Source organism: Homalodisca vitripennis, chromosome 7, assembly GCF_021130785.1.
Source record: "Homalodisca vitripennis isolate AUS2020 chromosome 7, UT_GWSS_2.1, whole genome shotgun sequence".
Lineage (NCBI taxonomy): Eukaryota > Metazoa > Arthropoda > Insecta > Hemiptera > Cicadellidae > Homalodisca > Homalodisca vitripennis.
This window is the reverse complement of record NC_060213.1, coordinates 87,469,014-87,494,463: the sequence shown is the minus strand read 5'-3', so window position 1 is coordinate 87,494,463 and position 25,450 is coordinate 87,469,014. Positions and strand designations below refer to the sequence as shown.

General features: G+C 37.0%; 1 long non-coding RNA gene across 1 annotated transcript in view; it reads right to left on the bottom strand.

The window, feature by feature from the left end:
* The window catches only part of LOC124366029, an 85,080-nt gene extending 60,109 nt beyond the window's left edge, over window positions 1-24,971 (bottom strand). Inside the window, exon 1 of the long non-coding RNA XR_006922773.1 lies at window positions 24,835-24,971. This is a non-coding gene — a long non-coding RNA (uncharacterized LOC124366029). The remainder of the gene's footprint in view (window positions 1-24,834) is intronic.
* Between the last annotated feature and the right edge of the window lie 479 nt (window positions 24,972-25,450).

Here is a 25,450-nt window from a genome sequence, read left to right as displayed (position 1 = left end):
ACTTTTTAACATATTTTCTACATCATTGGAAGAAAGAAAACTCAACATTGGCTCTTTGTTTGAAGGTTATTTTTTACGATGGAAGGATTGTGAAGGAAACAGGATTTTTCCGGACATTTTCCATCGTTCAGTGAAACAATAAATCATAACATAAACTGATTTATTGTTTCACTGAATGATGGCAAATGTCCGGAAAAATCCTGTTTCCTTCTCAACATTGGCATCGGAAATATAATTTACTCGAACCAGAAGGGCTCATAAGTTTGGACTACGAAATTGCTTGTGAAGTCGTGGTTACCTGCTAGTTATATATTTTCTTGATTGAGGTAACAAAACAAACGCTACTGGGTACCGGGGATAACTGAGACTGGAAGAAAATTACACCAGCTGATAGTAGATACTTTGTGGCTAAAGTAGGCTTCTTAGATGATGTCTGTATGGTTTTATCTTCGTTACAAGGCGAACTTTAATGTGGTATGTGCTATTTAATTGATTATAACCAGAAATGCTTCTTTACGCATAAACATTGAGCTAGTGGCCAATTAGATTCCACAATGATTGATAAATTTAAAATTCACTTAATAAAATTATCTAGTAGTCCTACTTTCCGCTCAACTACCATTTAATACTTAGAATAGAGCTTAGTTATCCTTTATTATTCGTTCTTTTCGATATATTAAGACTTTATATATCAATATATCCTATTTACCAATCTCTTGCTAATCTACACCTTCTACTTGTCTTTGTAACTACAGAATTAGTTAATGGTGTGGATATAAAATGTATCATTCGCTTAGGTATATTTTTATTTCGGGCTGTAAGTTGTTATTTCAATTTTCCTATGTTATTAAACTATATATAGCTGCTGAGAAGTACATCTAAAAATAAATATAACTAAGATATAAGGTGTTGAATTCTATGCCGGGTTTCTATAGAACACAAATTTTTATTGTGTATACCAAAATTCTTGTGACACTATTTAAAGTAACTGCCACAACGACATTAAATAAAAAGTGATAGTTATATACAATATTAAATGATCAAACTATCGTCTGTATTTTGTTAAAATAAATACTTAATGATGGATCATTGTATTAAAATCAAAAGTTCGGAAGTACTTTTTTTAAATTTGGGTTTACAAAATATTATTAACGATTTATTTCCTTATCGGATAGTAACCTGATACCCTGTTATTTCATTCCAGCATACGATATAGAGTTTGGAAATTATTATCCTGCTCATGTGAAAATTGGTATATGCATAATAAATTTACTAGGAAACAATTCGAATAACTGTTTAAAACTTTAAGTGCATTAATATTCAACGTTAAAAACAACACTCAAACATGGAGATATATTATTAATTTATTTTATAAACGTCTTTATGAAATTAAACTGAATTACCGTATTTAAAAGAGGAAATTAAAACTGTTACTTTGTTGGGAAAAATATATTTAACTAGGTATGAAACCGTAAAATGCACGCAACCTTTGTGAAACCTATTACGCGACACGTAATGTGGAGTACTCATACATTTTATTAACTAATAGTAAAAAGTTTTCAAATATTTGTCGTATGTGTTTCAGGTTTTATCAAAACCTACATCAGAAGGAGGAACTGCCAGTTCAAAAGGACTTTTTGGTTCAGACGGAAAACCAAACTTGCAGGGATTCATTAATGTAAAGGAGGCTGGTGAATCGTTCATAGGACTTGGAAAAGGAATAATGAATACTTTCGCTTCCATTATGAATTTGGACTGAGAACAAAATCCTGGGACCAATTAGTTTACATTCCTTTCTCATAAAATACTCATCTTTATGTAATATGTCAAGAAATTCACGGCACCTAGTGATGACCATTGAAGGTTATGGTGTGAATGAATGGCTTGACCGTTGTGGATTTACTACAAGTTCAAATGATCTGACACGTAATATTGACTAAATATTTCAGCTATAGGTTAATATGATAGAGATCATCTTGGAGTAACATTGATGCATTTAATAGACTTTTATAAAAAAATCAAAACATAAAAATATTAAATATGTTTAAAAGTGCACTATGTCGTTCATACAATATGGATTCTGCAAAAAGTACCTTGAACTATTTAAATTCCACATTTTCATAGTTTTTAGAAAAATATTCATAACTCACTATTAAAAGTGTAAAGCCATTTTAAATGCTACATTTATTGCCATTACAGACTTGCCCTGTACTCAAAATGTTATTCTTTAGAGTTTGGAAAATGCCATGTAAGGCCAATGTTAAAAAGTGGATAGTTGTACTGATTTCATTATGCGAAGAAAATTAATGTTACCAATGGAAAAAAACCGTTTTGAATTTCTCTTTCAAGGATCTAGCAGGTATTTTGGATTTAACGATTATAAGGTACACATGAATGAGAGGTGCACAATTAAATGCTCATGCACATTTTACAATGGCTACAACCAGAGAGTGCGGTTGAGGGAGGGGTCTATTTGGCGCGTGAACTTGGAGCAGCCAAAGAGGACTGAGCTAACTAATTAACTACGTTAGTCTGAGGCTTACTAAAACGATCAATGTCTGTGAAAAATTCAAAAATTATCTCACCGGGAATTTTAGTTTCTAGAGAAAACTTAAATTGATGTCCGAAATTTATAAAAACACTTCAAACGAACGGTTCAAAATATGTTTCAGGAATTATAAAGAATATATAAGAAAGTGATCCAAGCTGCAAAAGCACATGATGTTTCAAAATCTATTCTCTCTTCCAAAACCAACTTGGGTCATCATTAATAATAAAACGAATACTCACAAACCAGTCAAAATTAAAATTGGGTCTAGCCTTGTGGAAGTTGAAACTGAGATTACCGATCAGTTAAATGACTTTTTTGCATCCGTTGCTGATGGGCAGGGTCCTTGGTCATCTGAAACTCAAGTACGCCCTTTGAGAGTTCCACATCGTCAATGGTGTTGTCACCTGTCGCTGAGGATGAGCTTCACCTAATTATCCAGCAGCTCCAAGCCAAAAAATCAAAGACCTCAACCTGATGTCCCCGTGGCTCATTAAAAATGTTGCAAGCATTTAGTGAGACCCTTAACTCAATTAATAAATAATTCATTCCAAACAGGAGTGTTCCCCTATCTCCTTAAAATTACAAAAGTTGTCCCAGTTTTAAGCAAAGACAGCTTCTATAAATACCTACCGGCCTGTCTCAATTTTTCAAGTATACAGCAAAATTTTTGAAAAGTTTTTTCTTATAGGAATGATTCACTTATTGGAGAAATACAATCAGCTCTCAAATGAACGGTTTGGGTTCAGAAAGGGTAAATCAACAACCGACGCAGTCGTTGGTCTTGTCGACATGATTGTAGAGAGGATTGAATGTCGGAACCACAAAATGAGTGTGTTCCTAGATTTTTCCAAAGCATTCGACTGCGTTGACCATAATACCTGAGTCCCACGGTATTCGAGACCTGCCTTTTAAATTTAATATATATAATATATAATAAAAAGCCAATAGATCTTAGCTATGGAGTCCCCAGGGCTCTATCCTCAGTCCTGTGCTTTTTCTGCTTTATGTCAACGACATAGAATTATCTCTTCCGTATGGAAGAACATTGCAGTTTGCAGATGATACCATTCTTTTTCAATGCAATTAACAAGTTTTGGAACAGCAGGCTTTGTTTATATCAACAACTGTGTTCAATACTTCAACAGCTTCAACCTCACAATAAACTCTTCAAAAACCAACGTTTTAAATTATTCTTTGCGCACTGAGGGCAACCAATGTGGACCTGCAATCTTGATGGCTGACTCCAAACTGTACGAAGTCAGCTCTTCGAAAATCCTAGGAATGTACCTTGATCAAGGACTGACGTGGAATGAACATATTGACCATGTTTGTGTCAAAATCTGTTCAGGTATCTTTGTTCTGAGGTCCTTAGCAAAATACTGCCCGAGTCAGGTACTGATTACGGCGTATTATGGCTTGATATACCCCCATCCTTTGGGGAACTAGTGCAAACACTCAGTTCCAAAGAGCTTTCATACTCCAAAAAAAGCGATTCGAATCTTCGCAAGTTTTCAAGAAACTACAGCTGTTGACTCTCCCATGTATCTACATATTAGAAACAGCTTTGTTTTGTATAATAAATGTGCCTTAACCAGAGGCCAAGACATACCTGTACACATGTATGAGACACTTGGCAGAGCAAACTACCCGACTGGTAGACACAGAACGGTGGTTTATGAACGCCTGCCCTCATAAGCGGGTGTTCAATTCCTCAACAGGCTGCCCACTTCAATTAAAGATGCTCCAAATCCAAAGGCGCCTAAAACGCCTCTTGGTGCCTCAAGCATTTTATAATGCAGGTGAGTTTTTTTGTTTTCAACTGGGAGGCCACCCAATTAGAAGACCCCGCTGTTCGAAGTGGGTTGCATTGGCGATGAATGAAAGAGGTGTGATTGTAAAGATTGTATGTATGTATGTGTATTATAGAATGAATTACAGAATTTTAGGATATGCTTATTAATTGAGGTTTGCCATATGATGTAATTATTGTCAGCAATAAAACAAATTTGATTTGATTTGGCTTATACACTAAAACACTGTGACAGCGGTCTGTATCGACCGCAGCGCGCCGTGAAAGATTGCAACTAACGTGTTGTGCCAAACTGCACTCTTTCGTTGCCCCTACAGTAGATAGACAGAAGTCCTGTGTATCCTAAATATTAGTTAATCATTAAACAATGGACTGTCACTCAACATAATGAAATGTTACAATTAGTTTAAATATTAAATATCTCCATTTTAAGTTGAATAATGTCAAAAGTATTAAAGTAAAAAGTTCGACTTTATCTACCTTTACAATGTGGAAGTTGAGCCGGGGCTCAGTTTGGGCAATTTATTTTTTTGTCTATTATTTTCCCACCTCGGCCACTCTTGTAAGTCGGTGGGGGAGTCACTCCGTCAAGTATTGATTTTCTGCCTGGTTGGACTGATTGGTTGAGGTCAGCTGGTTGACCTTGACTAGTTTACCGACCAGCTGTTCACCGGCACCGGCACCGGCTACTGTTCGGAGCGGTCAGACTGTTCGGAGACACGTTCGGAGAAGCTACTGCGTTTGCTGTCTGTTCGCTGCTCGTCCCGTTCCACATGGCTGGCTAATTCTCCGACTTTTCGGCAGGTAAATGTTCTTTTGCACTCTCTTAACTTATTTAGTTGGCGGTTTTTCTCTTCCCTCCCAGACATATATTATCGTAGAATATATATTTATATATATTTATTTTGTAACTTGTGTTCCTCGTGTACGTGTTCGTGTCGCAAAGTGTTCGTTCCTGTCTTTCGTACCGTACGTTCTAAATTTGTTAATTTTATTTTCTTGCTAGTTTAGTTTTTTTATCCTTCGCTCTTGTGCTTTCTAACTGATCCGTTCGGCGAACGGAAATTATTTTTTCCGTGTACACACTTTGTTTTTATTTAGTGTAAGCGAGACGGTACAGACTTTGCAAATTTTGTTACCTCGTGTTTCGTGTTGCGTGCAAAATTGGGTGGCAACATTCATGATTTCGATTTTATTATTTAATTATTGTTATTTGGGAAATAATGTATTGTTATTATTTTTGTAAATTATATAATTATTATCAGGCCTACCTTACAATTAATATTTAATAGCAAAATGTAAATTAATTATAATATAATGATTAAAATCCAGCGAATTATAGTTACAAGTAAATGTTATCACGCTTAATCATTTAGTATGGCTGTCCTAGCCTATGTAATATTTAATATTGTCACCAAGTAGTGCATCTTAAAATACTTGGTGTCTTGAGTTATTTTTAGGAAATAGTCTTTGATACTTAAAAGGTACTGTTAGTTACAGATTGTTATTTTTTTTAATTGTTAAATTTAAATATTTTATTATACTTTGTGGCAAACATAATTAAGTTTTTATTATTATTTCTCGGGTTGTAGTAAAGTTGATCTGAATTTCTACTGGTTATGTTGGGATTCTACAGGGTCCCCGTGAGTGCCGTCAGCGGGACTGATGCGGCGAGTCTGCCCACAGCACTGAAACCAACTGAATGCCCGCGCCCTGCCAGCGCTATTGGACCGGCATCCAACCGGAGTGTAGTGCTCCCATTAATTTCTTCTGGAACAAGGTTGGATCAGAAATGTTTTTTACTTCTTATACCCCTTGAGAGGATAGGCTTGTATGGAGCGCTGCCAGATGTTAGATCTGGAGGAGGGCCAGTATATTAGCCAGTATTATTTAGTTTAGTTACATGAACTGAAGGGGAGGATTTCATCTTTAATTCGGATTCGTGAGGCAACTAAGCCCCGCCTCCTTCGAAAATTGGCTTTAAATATTTTTTTTTTTATTTTCGGCTACCAACTTGAAACCAAATTATTTTTTTTAAAATAGTGGGCCTAGAAATTCTACAACCTTTTCCCTCCCCTCAGTTCATAAAAATTACCAGTTAAAATTTTGCTACTGCCGTACCTGATATTATGTTATTTAGTATATTATATTATTTATTTATTATGTTATTGTTTCTATTTTATTATGTTATTGTCTTTATTGGAATTCTATTGATTGTTGTTATTTAGTTATTAAGTTACGCGGGTGCACCGTGGTGCTGAAGTAATTGTATTTTGCATGGAAATGTTTGCCACCTATTAATTATATATCGTTTACTCGAAATCTTGTCTCTCTTTGTCTCTCTTCCCACTAGTGGCATGTGATTGTTTTTTTTTATGATTTGCTCCGAGTTTGGGAGGGGCGCGCTTCCGGGACCTCCTGTTATTTTTCGCTAACTCGGAACAAAATGGTAGCAGAGCGTGGTTACGTGTTTTTACCCTCTGCGGGCCCGGGGTTTTTGTTTTGCCACTGGTGGTGAGAGGGATGAGTTGAAGTTAGTTTGTGACTTCCTGCGCCTGTGCCGTCTCGCTGAGCTATTTATCGCCGATCTACAGGAAGTGTGTAAACTTGTTTATTATTTTCGGATTCTTGTTACTTGTGTGTTTTTGTTATATCTTGTCTTCGTTGTTTTTTTTCTGGTTTTGTTCTGGTACGGCGTAGTGTTTTTGCTGTGGTATTTTGGATTCGCTGACGTGTTTCGTGGACGGCAGGAATTCTGGGGACCCTGCTGAGAGTGTTGTCTCACTAAGTTATTCACTTGTCGCCTTAGTTATTGCTTTGTTAGTCGTTGACTTCGAGTCAGTGTGTTGTTTGTTAGTTTTTTGTTACTCTTTGTTATCATGCCTGTCTCTCTGGTGCCTGAATACTTGCTGAAGGAGGATCTCCATTTTGAGTTGTTGGCTCGTGGGCTTAATCCGGGTTCCGACTGCGAGTCCATGCGGAAGCAACTGCGTGATAATATGGAACTGGACACGACCTGGCCTAGAGATTTGACGTTCCAGAAGCAGAGGCCTATTTTGGGAGGCTAAGTTGGAGACTTTTGAAAATAGTCAGGAGGACTGGTTGGAGTCGCCGCCTACTGGCCGAGAGAGGGCTAGGTATTTGTCCCGGCTTACCCCATCTACATATGAGGCTGTCGCTACTTAGATCCAAGCTTACCAGTTCTGGTGATAGGGAGTGGTTGGAGGAACGCATCACCTTGGTGGACAGCCTGCTGACTGTACTCGAGAGGGACGAGGGAGCAAAGGCTCTGAAAAAACCTTGTCTGCGGTTGACTCTGCTGCGGCTGTTAAGGGTGAATGCCGGATCCCTAGGTCAGTTGTTGCAGACTTTGATGTGGGCGTGGCGTCGGGGGTGTCTGGTGTGGACGGGACCCTGCCTGCTGGATCTGGAGGACTGGGAGCTGTGATGACGGGATCCTTTGTTCAGTATCACAAGCTCCCAAACCCACTTACCCCGTTGCTGCAGCGACTACCTACGGTGGATGGTCTAGATACTGAAGCCTTGCTGCGGTTTCTTTCTGAGATCCTGCGACTGCATGACTTGCCTGGTCTTCAGGGAGCGAGCTTCCTGCATGTCATCTCTCCGTTTTGTAGGCCACCTTTGGGTGACTGTCTGGTTCGAGTTCTCCAGAGGGGTGGTACCCTGGATGATTTTCATAGGGAGGCATTGGATTTCTTTGTTCCTGGTCAGTTGAGGGAACGTCTCCGTGTGGAGAAATTCTTTAGGCCTCAGGGCAACGGAGAGAGTTTGGCTAAGTTTGTGGCCGAGTGAGGGACACTGATAGGGTGTTAAGGCTCAATATCCCCGAAAGTACTGGTGGTTCACCACCATTCTTGAGGGTCTCAATCCTGAAGAGAGGTCCCGTCTAGTTTTTTGCTGGTCGCCCTTCCACCTTTTCTGAACTGGACCGTCTGTGCATTGCTTCGCGCAGCGTGCAGTTTTGCTGACCGGCAGAGGGCGGAGAGGAACAATCATCGTTCCATCCAGCCCTCCAGGGCTGTCACGGCCGTACAGAATCCCGTGGATGGGCCACATCACTCTGTGGTGGGCTTCATCCACCCATCTGCTATGCCTGTGGTGAACGAGGTCATACTCGTCGGGAGTGTCCTAGGAGATATCGCACTGGTCCAAAAACTAGATCAAAGGGGGGTTTTCTCTGAAGTTCCCCCGAGGTCTAAGAAAAAATTTCAAAAAAATAGTACCTTTGCGAAAAATTTGATTATAATAGTTTGGGGTACGAGCCTACGAAGCCTAGCAGAAAAGGGAAACCTACGGCTTAGGACAGCATCTTCGGTGTGTGCCCTTATATCAATATCTTAGTGGGAGACTCAGTGGTGCATAAGGCCCAGTTGATGGTCCGGGTCAGCCTGTACCTCATCTTCTCTTCCCGTCTTTTTGAAGCCATTTCAAGGTTAGGTTTGGTGAAGCACACCGAGGAGTCTTCTTTAACTTGCTGGACTGCTTCTAATTCCCTCTTCCCAATTTCGAGGAAGGCTTCAAGTTTAAGGTTCATGGTTTTTCATGTGGAGCTTCCTTTGTGGCCCAGGACCTGAGTATGGATTGTATTTTGGGGGCGGATTTTATTCAAAAGACTGGTTTGGTGCTGGATCTTCAGGCGGGCCAGTCTTATTTCAAATTCAATCGGCGAGTGTCAGTCCCCTTTTCTGAGAATTTCAAATCGACATCGCAGGTTGGTGAGGTGGAGTGTGAGGAAGGTTCTGCCCCTGGGGACCCGTTCGGTCACTTGGATGAGGAGCAAGCTGGGGTTCTCCGTGAGCTTTGCTCAAGATTTCCGGATGTCCTCACACCCAAGCTCGGTTCTACCCATCTTATTGAATATGAAATTCGTCTGACTGACACTCAGCCAGTACGCTCCCACCCATACAAGTTGGCTCCTCCAAAGATGGAGGTTATGCGTGGTATCATCAAGGATCTCTTGGATCAAGGAGTTATTGAGCCTTCAAACTCATCGTATGCCAGTCCAGCGTTCTTGGTTTCCAAAGCCGAATGGAAAAAATTCGTATGGTGGTCGACCTAAGAAAACTTAATGCCAAGATTGAAATAGACTCAGTGCCTCTCCCCGATCTCCATTCTGCTTTTGATTGGTTTCGGTAAGGCCAAATTTTTCACTATATTTGATTTGAACCAAGCCTATCATCAGATTCCGTTGAAGAAGGAATCACGTCCTCTCACGGCCTTCTGTGTTCCGTGGAATTTGTATCAGTACCGATCTGTGCCGATGGGGCTAGCTGTGGGGGCCCAAACGTTAACTAGGTTGCTTGACTCCATCTTCCACGATGTGAAGTTCAGGTATGTCTTTAATTATCTTGATGATCTTCTGGTCTACAGTGAGTCTTTCACGGAACACGTTAAACATCTTGAGGAGGTCTTGGTTAGGTTTGGGTAGGGTGGCCTTACCGTCAATCCGGAGAAGGTGTCTTACGCCAAGTCTGAAATATCGTTTCTCTTCTCGGTCACCTCGTGTCGTCTAGGGGTGTATCTATAGATCCTGCCAGGACCCAAGGCATTCGGGATTTTCCTCCTCCGAAGGATGCCAAGGGTGTTGCCAGATTCATCGGCATGGTTAATTTCTACCGTAGGTTATTTCCTGACTTTGCCGAGGTGGCCCGCCCCTCTGAACGCTTTAAGAAGGAAAGACGCCAAAGTTCGTTTGGGGTGAAGATCAAGAACGTGCTTTTCAACTGCTTAGGGAGGCCATTATCCAACCTCCTGTGCTGCGAATACCGGACTTTAGTAGGCCCTTCATCTTGCAGACTGACTCCTCATCCTGTGCTGTAGGAGCTGTGCTTTCTCAAGAATTCGACGGCGCTCCGGCAACCTATCGCTTTTGCATCTAGGACTTTGACCCTTCAGGAAAAGAAATCTTCTATTTATGAGCTGGAGTGTCTGGCGGTCGTTTTCGGCATGGATAAGTTTCGGAGGTTCCTAGAGCATTCCGAATTTCTGCTGGAAACTGACAATCAGGCTCTTTCCTGGCTATTGGCCCATCCTCGACAACTCGGGAAGATTGGTCGCTGGGTTGTCAAAATTGCGGCCTTTAAATTCAGGGTGCAGCACATTCGCGGCACCCAAAACGTCGTCGCCGATGCTCTTTCTAGAATGTATCATCTACCCAGCGATCCTGTTGATTCTCAAGCACCGTTGTGTGGGACTGTGATGTTGGATTTCCCTGCTGCCTTTGAGAGTTTTGGCTCTCACCAACTTCAAGACCCCGAGTTGTCAAACATCATTGTGTGAGCTCCAGGAGGGAGAAGCCCACTCTCCTTACTTCTTGTCCAAGGGTGTCCTCTGCTGTCGTGCCCGACGCGGAGGTGGTCCCAAGATTGTTCTGCCGAGTGCCCTCATACCGATGGTCTTTTCCTACTTTCATGTTTCTCCCGTGGGCGGTCATTTAGGTATTCACAAGACCATCGCTAAAATCAGAGATAAGTTCATCTGGAAGAGTATGGACAGAGACATTGCTGGTAGAGTACGAAGCTTGTCATCTTTGCTCGGTCAGTAAACCAGCACAAAATACCAAATTAGGACTTCTTTTCCTCCGAGGTGGCGGAGCGGCCTCTTGAGAAAGTGTTCATTGACTATGTGGGACCCTTTCCCCGTAGCAAGTCAGGGAACACCTCCCTGCTTGTTGCTGTGGATGCTTTCTCTAAGTTTTGCTGGTTTGATTCCTCTTAGGAGTGCCACGGCGTCGCTCACCGTCAAGGCACTCAAGTCCCGCCTTCTACAGAATTTTTGGAGTGCCCGCCACCTTCGTCTCGGATAACGGCACACAATTCGTGTCGAGGGAGTTTCATCGCTTCTGTTTTGGGCATGGAATCAAACATGTTACTACATCTCCTTACTACCCCCAGCCTTCTCATGCTGAGCGGTTCAACCGCAATCTCAGAGCCGCCCTCATCGCTTATCACGCTGAGAAACAAACTACCTGGGATGAAAACCTGAGCTGGCTTCAGTTAGCCTTCAATTCTGCTCTTCACGAAAGTCATGATTCCACGCCTTTTCAGGTCATGTTTAGTCGTCCTCCTTCTGATCCCTTGTCTAATCTCTGGAGTCTGGATAGTCTTCTACCAGTACCTGGTACTCCCAATGTGAGTGACACTTGGGAAGCAGTCAGGGTTAAGCACCTACAGTCTAGGGAAAGGGTGAGGAGAAAATTCAATAAGGGACGTATTGCTAACCCCTCTTCCAGGTGGGGGATCTTGTCTTTTGTAAGGCCCATCCGGTCAGTTCGCGGCCGTGGATAAACGGGCAGCCAAACTTTGCTAATCGGTGGACAGGTCCTCACCGGATTCTTCGTTTTCTCTCCCCAGTTACTGCTGAGTTGGTTGATCCCGTATCGGGTAGGTTGTGGCGGAGGGGCCCACGTTTCTCATCTGAAGGCCTTCCGTGGTGACACCTCTGGTCATGCTCTGGATACTGGTGCGGCTGCGGGGGTGTCCGGGGACTGATCACCCCTGGTTTTCTCTGTGGTGTCGTTTTACTCTCTTTCTGTTTTCTTCTTTCTCCAAGAGAGAGGCGCCCTCTCAAAATTTTTCAGGAGGACCGTGTTTTGTCTGCCTCCTGCTCAGGACTTCGTTTCCTGTTAGGGTTCTCGACTTCCCGTATCCTGTGCCAGAGCTTGTTGGTTCTTCTTTCAGTGGGGGAGAGGTTTTGATTGGGGTTGCACCCTTTTTAGTGGGGGAGGTTGAGCCGGGGCTCAGTTTGGGCAATTTATTTTTTGTCTATTATTTTCCCACCTCGGCCACTCTTGTAAGTCGGTGGGGGAGTCACTCCGTCAAGTATTGATTTTCTGCCTGGTTGGACTGATTGGTTGAGGTCAGCTGGTTGACCTTGACTAGTTTACCGACCAGCTGTTCACCGGCACCGGCACCGGCTACTGTTCGGAGCGGTCAGACTGTTCGGAGACACGTTCGGAGAAGCTACTGCGTTTGCTGTCTGTTCGCTGCTCGTCCCGTTCCACATGGCTGGCTAATTCTCCGACTTTCGGCAGGTAAATGTTCTTTTGCACTCTCTTAACTTATTTAGTTGGCGGTTTTTTCTCTCCCTCCCAGACATATATTATCGTAGAATATATATTTATATATATTTATTTTGTAACTTGTGTTCCTCGTGTACGTGTTCGTGTCGCAAAGTGTTCGTTCCTGTCTTTCGTACCGTACGTTCTAAATTTGTTAATTTTATTTTTCTTGCTAGTTTAGTTTTTTTATCCTTCGCTCTTGTGCTTTCTAACTGATCCGTTCGGCGAAACGGAAATTATTTTTTCCGTGTACACACTTTGTTTTTATTTAGTGTAAGCGAGACGGTACAGACTTTGCAAATTTTGTTACCTTCGTGTTTCGTGTTGCGTGCAAAATTGGGTGGCAACATTCATGATTTCGATTTTATTATTTAATTATTGTTATTTGGGAAATAATGTATTGTTATTATTTGTAAATTATATAATTATTATCAGGCCTACCTTACAATTAATATTTAATAGCAAAATGTAAATTATTATAATATAATGATTAAAATCCAGCGAATTATAGTTTACAAGTAAATGTTATCACGCTTAATCATTTAGTATGGCTGTCCTAGCCTATGTAATATTTAATATTGGCACCAAGTAGTGCATCTTAAAATATACTTGGTGTCTTGAGTTATTTTTTAGGAAATAGTCCCTTGATACTTAAAAGGTACTGTTAGTTACAGATTGTTATTTTTTTTAATTGTTAAAATTTAAATATTTTATTATACTTTGTGGCAAACATAATTAAGTTTTTATTATTTTCTCGGGTTGTAGTAAAGTTGATCTGAATTTCTACTGGTTATGTTGGGATTCTACAGGGTCCCCGTGAGTGCCGTCAGCGGGACTGATGCGGCGAGTCTGCCCACAGCACTGAAACCAACTGAATGCCCGCGCCCTGCCAGCGCTATTGGACCGGCATCCAACCGGAGTGTAGTGCTCCCATTAATTTCTTCTGGAACAAGGTTGGATCAGAAATGTTTTTTTACTTCTTATACCCCTTGAGAGGATAGGCTTGTATGGAGCGCTGCCAGATGTTAGATCTGGAGGAGGGCCAGTATATTAGCCAGTATTATTTAGTTTAGTTACATGAACTGAAGGGGAGGATTTCATCTTTAATTCGGATTTCGTGGAGGCAACTAAGCCCGCCTCCTTCGAAAATTGGCTTTAAATATTTTTTTTTTTATTTTCGGCTACCAACTTGAAACCAAATTATTTTTTTAAAATAGTGGGCCTAGAAATTCTACAACCTTTTCCCTCCCCTCAGTTCATAAAAAATTTACCAGTTAAAATTTTGCTACTGCCGTACCTGATATTATGTTATTTAGTATATTATTTATTTATTTATTATGTTATTGTTTCTATTTATTATGTTATTGTCTTTATTGGAATTCTATTGATTGTTGTTATTTAGTTATTAAGTTACGCGGTGCACCGTGGTGCTGAAGTAATTGTATTTTGCATGGAAATGTTTGCCACCTATTAATTATATATCGTTTACTCGAAATCTTGTCTCTCTTTGTCTCTCTTCCCACTAGTGGCATGTGATTGTTTTTTTTTATGATTTGCTCCGAGTTTGGGAGGGGCGCGCTTCCGGGACCTCCTGTTATTTTTCGCTAACTCGGAACAAAGTATAGAACAAAATACACCAATAATTAAGATTGAAACAGTCCATTACCATATTAGTCCTTCAAATAATCAATTTCAATTGGTTTTTGTTCCCATAGGGCAAGAAGCTTAAAACATTGCATCTAGTCCTATTAGGACCATTGCGTTACTTCCCGAGTTACAGGATATTCTAGGTGGGTAAGGTTGGGGGTAGGGGCCGTCTCCTGCTGAGATTCACGAGGAAGAACTTAGGGCACTAATCTTAAGTCCATGTCCCCTCGGAAGAAGGGAAAGTCAGATCTGAACCAGCCTATCCAGTCACAGCAGGGAAGAGGTGACATATCCTCATGTCTGGCTGCCAAGAATCTTTGACTCTTAGAGACGAACACTACAAACTGAAGTTATCTCCCACAGTAAATCTATCCTATCGAATTAATGTATGTGCCTGCCGTTCCTGGACACCCATAAGGTTGCCCAGATTTAAGTGACACATCGGTTTTTGCTGTACCCAGTGTGGGTTAAATTGGAAGATATAAACCAACCAGAAGTCAACCCTCTGGGGAATTACAGAGTTAATATATAACTTATAAGCGTGACATCCTGCAGGGCTTCCTTCAATTCGCTGTGTTCTGTAGCGTGAGTTATGTCATTTATTATAAATTATTGTGACTATTATAAGTGTATATTTGGCTACATATCGAAAGCAGCCTGTGTTAATCTAGATAATTAAATTCCTTTATACATGTCTCAACTTGTTGTAAGTACATCTAGTTGTAAATAAATTAATACATTATACAAAAATATTGTTAATCACTTCAGCAATGTAAAGCGAAATGTGCAGTAATGAGTATGTGTGCTTTAAAAACTATCATTTCCATAATGTTAATGTAAGATATAAAGTAGTTATTATGTTCTAGTGGTATACATTAACTTGTTAAAACTAAATATTATTACTAAAATGTAATTTTGTACAGTACTTTTAAGTCACATAGGTGAATTTATATTAAGAGTTTTAGATAGTAAGCATATGTTCGTTCTTAAATTCGTAATAATATTCTATAACTCAAACTAAATATTACAATGTTCTCAATTCCCTTTCGGAATCATGGATGGAAAAATTATGATTGTGCATTATTATGTTCAGCCTACGTACAATAATTTCGCATAAACTTGTTATAAAATATATTAATTTTTTAACTTTTTAATACCTTTTTTGTATCTACTTCTTCATGTTTTACATTTCATTTTACAGTTAAGAATATTTCTATAGCTAACATAGTAAATTCTATAAAATTTATAGATATTAAGCCAGTGGCAAATTTGGCATTGTATCTCATATTTCATAGTATAAGGTAACTTCTTACGTTCTATGAAATTAAGGAACTTTCGAAAATCTTCTATCATCTGTATGTTGACGCTGGATTTTGCTTTGCAATTTTCTTTTTGTGGCACATAATAGTTTCCCGTCCACTGCTATCAGTGGAATATTTCTTTTCGCATGTATCAATAGTGCATATTTTGAATATGTTACCAACTTGTGAACACCATTTTTGACAACTTGGTGGATTTACACCTTCCTTTTGGTATGTATAATATCTAAAAACTTTCTTACTTCATTTACATGAAAAACAGGTCGTCTTTTTAGAAGGTATAAGAAAGATTTTCTATAATTTAATCGAGTTTGCAATATTTGTTGTAATTTAAAATTTCCTTTGGCTCATTTGACTTGTAGGATTTTATTTTGCATGTTATTGATATAGTGGGAGAAAAAGTAAAACGAGTTAAAACTTTGTACAAGCTATGAGACAGAAATACAAGTGATGCAAGTGCTGGTCTACTTAAGTGTTCATTGAGTTTGTTATGTAAAGTATACTCCTCAGAAACAATTTTGTTCGTGTTTTAGCTAAGGTAGATAATATTACTTTGACCATTTTATTAATGGATATTACTATTCAAGTTACTAAATAGTATACATATATCATTTGGATGAATTTTTATAAATTTTCCTGAAAATGTTTTTGAAATACAACAGGTTTCCATTGAAAAAATTGTTGCACATTTAACTATTGGGTTTAACATTATGTTTTGTGCTGATTACGGAAAGAATACTGAAAAAATCCATCACTGATAGATAAGGTACCATTTTCACCTGAAATTTTATTATTTGCCGGGGTTTCATGGTTCAGTATGCGTACGACCTCTTTATATTACAACAGACAATTTAGTGGTCAATTAAGTCTGTATTATGGACCTTTAATGATGAGCAGGTAACTAAACAATGTGAGTATGCTATTTACAAACAAAAAGTGTTTATTCTATTTATTTTTGAATAAGACGATGCATCTAAATTGGATCTTATTTTTCTGCCACTTCCCAACCCTACTGTCTGATAGGTGTCGTGAGGAGTTCACAGAGCCGTGACCTTGGTTGCAGTCAGTGACTCAGTGTGGAGTCATCTACCTGCTTCTGTCAGCTACTGTGGTGTACACATTAAACAGTTCTATGCTACGGTTCTACAAGAAATGGCTACTAGAGGTTGTGTCAACTCTCTTAAATGTTTCTGTTATATTTGAGGCTCTTATACCGTCAAGAAGCAACAAATTAACATGTCAAATGTTGTTCTGGAGGTGTATTTTGCATACTTTGGTATTAAATTATTAGACCAAGATAAATCTTGGGCTCCACATATAGTATGTTCTGTGTGTGTTGAAGAACTGACGCAAGGGTTTCAATGTAATAAGAATTTTTATCGTTTTGGAGTACCCATTATATGAAGAGAGCCTAACAATCACGGTAATGACTGTTATTTGTTTTTGTTCAGTGCAAGTCTCCAATTTAAAAAACAGGAGAGATATTTCATACCCAACCAACACATGTTCGGCTATTCGCCCTGTTGCTCATGGACCTGGCTTGTCTATTACTTCATCTTCGGATCCCCTGGAATATATTTTATATGATTTAGACCAAATGTCATAGTCGACTAATATGCTTATGAGCCTGTTGGACACTCGGTCCATTTCAAAGAATGCTACGAAAATCTTGAGTTTGTTCTGAATAAACTCAGCTACTCTGACCATAAATGGGCGAATTTGAAAGTTTCCATGTTAGTGGGTCAACAAAGTGGTTACATAAAGTTCCCATGTTTCCTCTGTGAATGAGATAGCCGTGACAGGAAATAACACTATGTCATGAAGACGTGGCCGATTAGAAGGCTCTTATTCCTGGAGTTAAAAATGTTGAAAGACAAAGTTTAGCAGATCCTATAAGAATTCTACTTCCACAACTTCATATCCAATTGGGGCTAATGACACAATATGTGAAAGCATTAAATAAAGAAGGAGAGTGTTTTAAGTATCTTTGTGAACAGTTTCCTGGTCTATCCGATGCTAAGCTGAAAGAGGTAGTCTTTGTTGGGCTTGACATAATAACACTTTTAACAAATGAAAGCTTTGTCACTAAAAGATAAATACAATTACAAAAAGCTTGGAATTCATTTCACAACCTGTTTAACAGGTTTTATTGGAAACGAAAAAGACCCTAACCACAAAACTGTGGTTGCTGAATTGTTACAAAACTACAAAATTATGGGTTATAACATGAGTGTTAAAGTTCATTTCCTTCACTCACATCTGGACTAAACTCTAGGATATCTTAGGGTTACAAGTGAGGAACAAGGAACGTTTCCATCAAGATAGAAGAAATGGGGCGCAGATACCAAGGTCGATGGAATGTCAAAATAGTGGCAAACTACTGTTGGATGTTAAAAAGGGAAAAATTCAAAGAATACATCCAAAAAAGTATCAAAAAAAAGCTTTGATGGAAAAAGAAAACGTTTTTATAAAGACTTTGCAACACATGTCTATTACTAATATGCTTACTTTCGCTAGGTATCGTTGTTTATTTTTCTTTTAATTCGCTTTAAAATGATATAAATGGATAAAAATTTACGTTTTTTTATCATTTTTCCCAATACTTCAACTTTATTTTGTAGGCAATTCTTACGTGTTAAAAAACGTATGCCATTTTTTAAATCAGCACTAAAACTACGTAATCGTCATTTTACAAAATCAAAACAATTTTTCTAATCTTTTTGGAGCAGTCGGCAAGAACTATTTTAGATGAAAGTTCGCTGGACTGTGATTTTGAACTAATGTACCATTTTCAGCTCTAAATGTACTAAATTAACAAAATTTTTAAGTTTATGAACAAACGCGCAGAGTTTGGTCATAATTACGAACTTCTTAAGGTCTTTGTCATGGCAAAAAAGCAAGCTCAAAATTAATTCAAATCCATAATTAAGGAAATTTAATTCAATCGAATCGGCAGTTGTCATAAACGTGCAAAAATATTAAGTTGCGTGCAAAGCAGTGCAGACATAAGAGACAATGTTGTTTAACTTTTACATTATCTTTAAAGACAGTTATGAAAGTTATAAGTTGTCTTTTGACAAAAGTGGGCTCCTCAGAGCCTGTATATATATTCTTTTATTTATTTATTTATTTTCAACGGCAGCAGCCAATTTACAAATACAAGCATTGATATCAATAATACAGCAGAAAATAAAATTAATACGAACAGATGAAAAATCTACATCTATTCTTGATTGGAAGAGAGGCCAAATCAGCTACGGAACAAAAATACTAATATCTGAGTAAATTACAATCACCATAAATATCATAATATTACTGCTGCTACAGATTTTAGCATAATTTTAAATTAACTGAACATTTTTTAAATGTGGTACTTCTACCTAAGCACGGATTGCTTAAATATACAGTGTTTGGATGGTTGATGAGTCCAAACCTCTATGAGATACTTAACAGAGGCAAATTCATCATAGTGATGCACATTAGCATCACATCTAAAGTGTCAATCGGTATACAATGTGTTCCAAATTGTATGCACATTGAAACTATAGAGATGTTTAAAAACTAAAAGAAATTTAATGCAGATTTCAAGTAAATACGTTTCAATATAGGTACTAATAAGAAAACTGTGAAAGTTTTAAATTTATGACCTAAAACGAGTTTTTCAGCACAGCGAACTACACAACTACCTACCTCACCTCATTAAATTTTGGTATAGTTATTAAGCACAACTTTGAAAATTTAATCTTTTCTGTCTCTTTTATGGTTTCCAAGATCCCTTAAGCGTTCGTAACATTAGGAACACACTGTATCGTTTATCGCCCAGTAATTATTTTTCAATAAATAAAACTTCCGTGTTAGCTTGTCTTCCGTTCTACTCCTTATCATATCCGCTAGATAGTGCACAATATATTGTAGACACTAAAACCGGTGTTTGCTTTTTAATTATTTTATCAGTGTATTGCGTGGCTTTTCAGTGTAGTGTTCTTTTAACGCAGAGTGTACCTATATTGCCTGCAGAGATGTTTGCCAAGAGGAAAGTATTAAGGGATTCTTGTTATATTGTTTGCTTAAAATTTATTGCTGACGGTGATTGATTTGAATGGTAAATAGTATTTAGGATATTTGCCATCATTATTTGTAAACGGGTGTTGAGCCTTTTTACACCTGAAGGAGAAGTATATTTTGAACCTCGAAATGTACTTAAGGATTAAAAAGTATAATAACTGAATTTGAAAGTTAACCACAAAATAACTAGCTTCAATAAAGGAAGTTAGTTACCTATAAAACTAATAACTTCCAGTTTTATGTCAATAACATTTACAAAGTGCACCGGTTTCTGGCGCTTTTAACTGCATCTTTAAAAATTCATAACTCGCAAAATTGTCATCCAATTGCAGCAAGTGATACAACTTAAGACTTTTGATCCAACATTATATACATGTTAATCAAAAGTATACTATTATATGTAATGTTATATATAGTTCATGGAAATTTAAGAGTTATTAAATTACCTTCTTACCTTGTATTATTGGCCGGACGAATAAAAATATTCCGTATTAGTCAATTTACATACCTCTTAAGTAATTTTATTAGGTACATAATATTAAAAATCACTATTTTAAATGTTTAATTCTTAACACGACATTTAATTGTGCAGGTTTTGTTAATTCACCACGGCTGACGCTACACCTACACCATCACAAAGAAGGGCGAAACAGAAAAAACACTGGACATCGCATATTATAACACCCTTAAAAGTATTATATTAGCTTATTTTTATATGTGTTTTCACAGGTTTTGAATCGTTATAATATCAAATTTTCTCACCATTGCATTTGTATGTTTACAGATATAGTTATAAAGAAAGGAATAATAAATTTTTGATATAATTTCTGTACTTAATCAGTTAATCATAATGGTAATTTTAGCCATCTATTAAAATTGAATAGCACTCGTTGTACTGTTTATTTGCTCTAAATTTTTGGTTTTTTAAACCATTATTAAAGCAATATTTCTTGTTTATATGACTGTAAATAATATTGCACCATAAAAATAAAACTCTCGAGAAACAAGAAGAATCTGTTATAATGTGCTAAAACCTCAAGACTAGTTAATCTGAATATGAAAAGAGAAAAATTGTATTTGTTTTGTTTTGAAAGTAAGTGCAGTTATTTTTTTCGCTTACATCTTGCAGCCTTCTTAAAACGTTTTCTTTTTTGCGGAAAATATAATTCTTCTCCTATTCTAGCTCAATCATCTGAGTACCTCTACTCTGCGTATTTTGTGTAGATCTAATGCTCAGAGAATTTATTCGGCAAAACGTAATGGTGTTGGTCAGTAAAGAATTCGATAGGCTGTATAAGACTGCTTTAAAGCCGTAGACCTTCTTAATTTTGAATAAGAAATTTATTGATGAGTAGCCACTGTCAATCCATCTACTTTTAGATGGACATAAAAAGTTTGCAATTTACCTAGCAGTTGCAAGAGTGCCATGATGTGTTGTGATGACAAGGTAGAGACGCTGGCCAAAATTAAATCCTTGAGGGGGTTTTAAGGGGCGGTAATTCTTTCATCCACATTAAAATAATTGTTTTATACTTAATCATTGCTATCCCTAATGATAAAATAAACTTATCGCCATGAAAATAATGAAGCCCTAGTAAAATAGAAGACGCTTACCTTAATTAAAACCACATTTACCACAAAGCTATAGTACAACTTCACGGATATATTGTATAAAAGTATATTTTCATATTTATTCACGAAATACGCCTCTAATATAACCACTTACATTAGGAATGTTGGGTTCACGTTCGTTTATTGAAACTGGACTTTGGATCCGCGTAGCAACTCTAGTCGGATCGGAATGAATGTAATTATTTTTCAATTACATATAAATATTTTGTCAAATTATTTGACGGGATGGCTGTCAATTTATTTTGTCCAATACTAAGGGCAAAAGTGTATACAAATCCATTTTTAGAAAATTTTGGCACTTTCTTTCTTCATCACTACCTTTGGAAACACTGTAGGTACATGCATAACTAATTACAATTAAAAAATAAATAACAAATTTTAATTTACAAAAATAATGTATATCGATATTATTTCAGGATTAGAACAACCTAAAGCCTTCAAAAAAGATAACATTACGTAGCAATTATTAAATAAAACCGAAGATCTCAAAATTTTCATAACTACGCTCGCAAAACCAAAACCAAATGTTTTTAGAGTGAAAGATCACAAATTTCCATCTTGTAAACTGATTTCCCATAAGCTCTGGAAAGTTTAAAATGAATTGGTCTAGGTTTCTTAGTCGTACATCAAACTTTTTACTCGAATCTTGTCCTATGTCGTAATTTTATCCTATTGCGCACTAGGGTGGTATGGCCTTGTGATGTTAAGGACGAATTATGGTCTTGAGTTGTATATATGGATTTTTCCTACATTGTTAATATTACGGTCGACATTGCAAATCTAATCTTGTCTTGTCTAATCCCGCTTCTTAACAATAACTCACAGACGTTTCTTAAAAACTGTATGGGAGTTCCAGAAAAAATATTCATGAACTGCACATGGTAACAAATGCGCTCATACGTAAAGTAGCTTCGCCCGTGAAACATTATTTAATTTAAGAATAATTAGTTTTCATTAAACAGTTCTCAGTATTCTGGAGCGAAATTAAAACATTTAAAATTATGATTAGTTATCAATTCCTGGATTTTATGTAAAACACCTATCTCTCTCTAGACTTTGAGATGGGATGGACTTCGTAAAATTTTGAATGCAGATTCTCTGATTAATCAGCGATTTCGACTGATACTCGCAGTCTTCAAGTTTATTTCTGTTTGGTAAGTAATAAAGTTTCTCCAGACCATGGGAGTATTTTTAAGTATATTTACGTTTAAATTGATTAATCTGTTCCGTGTTCACGTGGAACCTGCACGTGCAAACGATATAGAAGGGTCGTTTCAGTAAATCAGAATAGAAATAAATTTGCGTTTAAGTCAATCCCTAATCAATTCCTCATGTCAATCCCTCGCGATTTATTAATTTATTAAAATTCTCTCGGTATATCCATTTTGCAAATTACATTAATTAAGATGGCTAACAATAGCAAATGCTCATAAAAATAGTACGGTATCGGAGAAAATTAGAAGAGTGGGTAGAAACTAGAGCATTATCATTGCGTTTAAAACACAACACTCTTAGACGAAAAGTCTACATTTATCACCTTCCTATATTGTTAGTGGTAGAATTACATGTTAGGAGAAATCTCCAAGAAGAATTTGAAGATTTGTCTGCGTTTAAACATATTACACAGTTTCCACACACAGTATATCAAATTAAAAGATGACACACAATATTCCAAAACTATTTTTATAGCTCAAAATGAACTTGTAACAACATATACATAGGTTAACAGAATTTTGGACATTTGCCAATGTTATATGTTAAAAAACATATAAAACATGTTTCGAAGATTGAAATCTATCCTATTCTTCTGGTAATATAATTATACAAAAATAAAGAACAGAAACAAGAAAAGAAGAGAAAGGAAAGGGTTCAAACATACTCAGAAGCTGCTAGGCGTTGTCACTACACAGAATGCAAGTCCCGAACACAAGTCACGACCACGAGAAGTCAAGAACACAATCACTCGTCACACCAGCACAGGCTAAAATACTGATGACGAAGAGGGTAGATGTATGTCCTCGAAACGTCGTGTTATACATTTTGTAACGTATAAAGATGGCAAATGTCTGAAATCCTGTTATCCTTTCAAACCATCCATCATCAACAACAATCTTGGAACAACGAATTCATAGCTATGTAAAAAATACTAATACATATTAAAACAAAATAACGCAATCAAAAAGAAAATGGGACTCACAAAAAAGTAAAATAACTGCTCATCACTGTTTTCGTTCATCTAGCTAGGAATATCAGACGGCCATGACTATAAATCACCATTGGTGGAAAAAAGCACGTTACTAGCAAGTGTTTCTGTTTGTTTGAATTTGCTATGATTTAAATCTTTTAGCACTTTATATGACACATATATGTGTATGGCATACCAATTTATAAGAAGATCACTTTCCAGTATTGAAGAGATTACGAGATCTTGAACATTTGAAGACGTGAACTTTAAAAGAGCAAGGTTAAGGGTAAAGTCACATGGGAATTTCTTAAAATTAATAATCATAAATACTAGAAGAACAAAAAACTTGAAAATTAAATCAATTTAATACGTTTTTCATGCGACAGTTGGACATTGCACGGGTAGTAAATTATAAAAGTATAAGTATAGTTCAAGTATGCAAATATATAATCATATATATATATATATATATATATATATATATATATATATATATATATATATATAAAATCAGTAACATTTGCTGGTATGTATCTGCTTTATCAATACAATAATATATCTAACGTATTTTAAGCCTAAGCCATTATAAGCTATTTATATAAAAAACAAAAATATTATAAAATATTAATCGACTGTAGTAAACTGCAACTTCATTGTGTAGAGGTATGTTTCTTAAATACTCTAAAGCTATTTTGAATCTCATAAATATGAAAGTTTTTGTCTAAATAACCGGCCAAACTCGTATATATATATATATATATATATATATATATATATATATATATATACATACGAGTATGTATACTGTATGCTTCACCTACAAGCAATACGTATTTTAAAGTACAAGAGAGTCGAGCTACAGCCCATGTTTCCAACACTATTTATTCCAGTTTTATAAAACATTTTATTCTTTAGATATCCTCTGGACAGACAGACAAATATTTAGAGGAGAAATTTTACCAGGCCCATGTGTCATTGGCTTTGATTTCGCTCAGTCAAAGCTCATGGAGTGGATATCCACAATCATCAAGACTTGATGTAGCCCGTGTAAAAGTAAAGTTTCAAGGCCAAAATTCTAAGTCCATAGGCTAATTCATCCAAGATCTCACTTGAGTAACGGACCTCAAACAGGAAACCGAACTATTTGTGAAAACGAACTTTTCTACAACGGCTTACGTCGAAGCAAAATTGGAAAATTGTATATCCAGTTTACAATCCTCTTTTCTTAGTTTAATTTTATAGTTAAGCTATAACTTTTGCTTCTAACCTTACAACGCAAAACATAAGTATACATGTTTCAAGCTGTTCAACGTTTCATAAATACCTCTTTGATCTTTGAAATGCAGTACCCAAAATACACAGTGTAAAATAACTAATGAATAGCTTTAATGACAATTACCTGGGCATTTCGATTATAATCTGATTCAGTTTTTAAACAATTGAGATGCAAAGTACAAAATGAATTAAAGTAATAAGCTGTACCTTTGTAGCCAGCTGATATCCTTTGTTCTGCCCTTGAAAAGCGAGCAAGTTCATTCTACTTACTTGTAGAGGAGGATCTCGGCTAGGTGTCAAGCATGAGTGTGGTTGGTGGTCCAGGCACTCAGCTGATAAAATTTACAATCCAAAAGGAGACCTGTAAAGCGTTAAGATCGTCATATCTACGTGTACACTATGTTAATGCGGAGCGTTAAATATTTACTTGAATGTATAAACACAATATATCATCTACTGTATTATCAATGTGGAAAAAATTGCACGTGGAGGTGATTGCGACTGCAAAAATTGCATCTTATATAAAGGGTATGATTCACATCTCCTCCGTTCTCTCTACCAACGGGTTACGAATGCATGCGGTAAAACTTTGAACATCTTTATATTTGACTATTTCTTGACGTTACTCTCTTAGGCTGCTATCTTATTATTGAATATTCGTAGATAAGAGTTGATTTTTTATGATTACTCAACATCTCATTAATATATAGAGTAGAATAAAGCTGCTACAATTATTAATAAGAAAAACAAACAAGCGAAAAGGAATATTTATTTCGTCACTGATTTTCAGTCCCAGTTTTCATGTTGTGGAAAATATACAAGAAATACTAATTGACGATATTGTTTAAATTTGAGTCCTATTAACTATTTGTTTGCGAAAAAGTAT